This window comes from Perca fluviatilis, chromosome 22 (assembly GCF_010015445.1).
Source record: "Perca fluviatilis chromosome 22, GENO_Pfluv_1.0, whole genome shotgun sequence".
In the NCBI taxonomy this organism is placed as follows: domain Eukaryota; kingdom Metazoa; phylum Chordata; class Actinopteri; order Perciformes; family Percidae; genus Perca; species Perca fluviatilis.
Genome location: NC_053133.1, coordinates 30,303,752 through 30,306,251, shown reverse-complemented (window position 1 = coordinate 30,306,251; position 2,500 = coordinate 30,303,752). Strand labels below are relative to the sequence as shown.

Below are 2,500 nucleotides of genomic sequence, written 5' to 3'. Positions count from 1 at the left end.
ACACACCGACCAGACGGCCAATCAGACGGCAGTAAAGCCAGTGGGACTGATCAGTCTCCCCGAGTTGGTCCAAAAAGTTTCTCAGAACACCGAAGAGACGAGACCTAATATGTCTCCATAGCAGCAGGCGGCGCTAATCTGTATTGTTGCCTAAAAAATGAAAACCGGCAGCTGATTGGACGGACGTGTCACATGGGTTTGTTTTCTCCGGAAATTCAAAGCCAGACTGTCATGGTGTGTCGTTCAGACTCTGATCTCATATTGGACTAAAATAATTCACCGAAACGTGTTTCTGAAAACATTTGAAGAGAGAAATAGGCCGTGCAGTAGCTGAATCTGTCTTCATTTCAGATCAACAAAGGTCAGTTTAAAAGATTTCCATCAGATTTTGAGAGACTCTAGTCACGCTCCACATTTTGGGTGAGTCCCGACTGCCCTGCCGGCGACCGAACATGTCAGGTCGGCCAAAATGAACGCCGACGGCCCCCCAGACTGATGACGGCACGGGACACACCGAACAGACTCGAGTCACTGACCTCGCCAGACTGTCAGACGGACCGTTATCGGCCCGGTGTGTCCCGGCCTTTAGGTGAAGAATTGAGCCTCTTGCATGTTTAATCTGTATCTTTATCACACACACACACAAACACACACACACGCACGCACGCACGCACGCACGCACGCACGCGCACACACACAGAGCACACAGACAAAAGTCCTGATTATTTACATGGAGTCTGGTGGAGATATGCTGGCTCTATACACGCTAAAAGTCCTGATTATTTACATGGAGTCTGGTGGAGATATGCTGGCTCTATACACGCTAAAAGTCCTGATTATTTACATGGAGTCTGGTGGAGATATGCTGGCTCTATACACACACACAAGAAACAAGGGAGGAATTAAGGATTTAAATGATTAACGAAGGAAGGTAAGGAAAAATAAGGAAATTAAGAAAGATGGGAGGATGGAAAGATAATGAAGGAAGAATGAAGAGAGAAAATAAAATAATGATGTAGTTTATAAGTGTTTCCTTCCTTCCTGAGTTAAATATAACGAGTCTGAACCAGCAGAGCTGATTGGTCCGTTGTTTAAAGAGTTATTGAAGGTGTCGGGCGCGCGTCTTATCGCCCACGAAGCCATTAAAACCCCTCTCACACGAGACCTAACCGCCGAGGCAGCGAGGAGCATGTCTTCATCACGCCAGATGAAACAGATTCTCCACATGAAAGAGACTGGCCGAGTGGCGAGATAGCGAACATCCTCCGCCCGCCGCCGCTATGCGTGCAGGAGCGGACGCCGAGCGTCTCCGTTTGCTTTTAAGCCTCGCTGCGGCCATGTTTCAATATCTAAAGTCAGTTGCGTGGGCTTGAGGAGAAATAATGCAATCCTCCTGATGGTAATGAGGAACGCTGATTCATGCAGCGGCGGTGGCCTCGAGGGGAGGGAGGGAGGAGGGGGGGGTGGGGGCTTTATGCAATTACTCTGCAACAGAGCTGATGCACAGAAAATCTTCCCCATGCATTCCTCTTGGGTTAGAGCTGCAATCCTTTCTCAGTGTTACAGAAGGCTTCAGAGTGGAGAAGAAACAGCACGTAGTGATAAGATAATACACACACACAGAAACACACACACACACACACACACACACACACACACAGAGAGACACACACACAAACAGAGAGAGACACAGGCACACACAGACACACACACACAGACACAGAGGGACACAGACACAGAAACACACACACAGAGACACACACACACAGAGACACACACACACAGAGACACACACACACACACAAACACACACACAAACGGCTGTGGGGTGGCTGTGTCTCAGTGGTAGAGAGGTCGCCTGCCAATCAGAAAGTTGGTGGTTCGATCCCTGGCCCTACAGTTCCATGTCGAAGTGTCCTTGGACAAGACACTGAACCCTGAGTTACCCCCGATGCTGCGCCATCGGAGTGTAAATGTGTGTGAATGTTTATCTGATGAGCAGGTGGCTCCTTGTACGGCAGCCTCGGCCACAGTGTCTGAATGTGTGTGAATGGTGATTGGTTCCTGTACTATTAAAGCGCTCTGAGTAGTCGTTAAGACTAGAAAAGCACTATATAAAAACAGTCCATTTACAAACACACTTACATTACGGTTACGATGATAAAAGTCCTGATTATTTACATGGACTCTGGTGGAAAGTCCTGATTATTTACATGGTGGAGATATGCTGGCTCTATCTATTATTTACATGGACTATACACTATACACGCTAAAAGTCCTGATTATTTACATGGAGTCTGGTGGAGATATGCTGGCTCTATACACGCTAAAAGTCCTGATTATTTACATGGAGTCTGGTGGAGATATGCTGGCTCTATACACGCTAAAAGTCCTGATTATTTACATGGAGTCTGGTGGAGATATGCTGGCTCTATACACGCTAAAAGTCCTGATTATTTACATGGAGTCTGGTGGAGATATGCTGGCTCTATACACTCTA

The 2,500-nt window shown here is 47.2% G+C and overlaps 1 protein-coding gene across 1 annotated transcript in view; it reads left to right on the top strand.

Moving 5' to 3' along the window:
• xylb (xylulokinase homolog (H. influenzae)) overlaps window positions 1–2,500 on the top strand; it is a 36,798-nt gene that overhangs the window by 27,028 nt on the left and 7,270 nt on the right.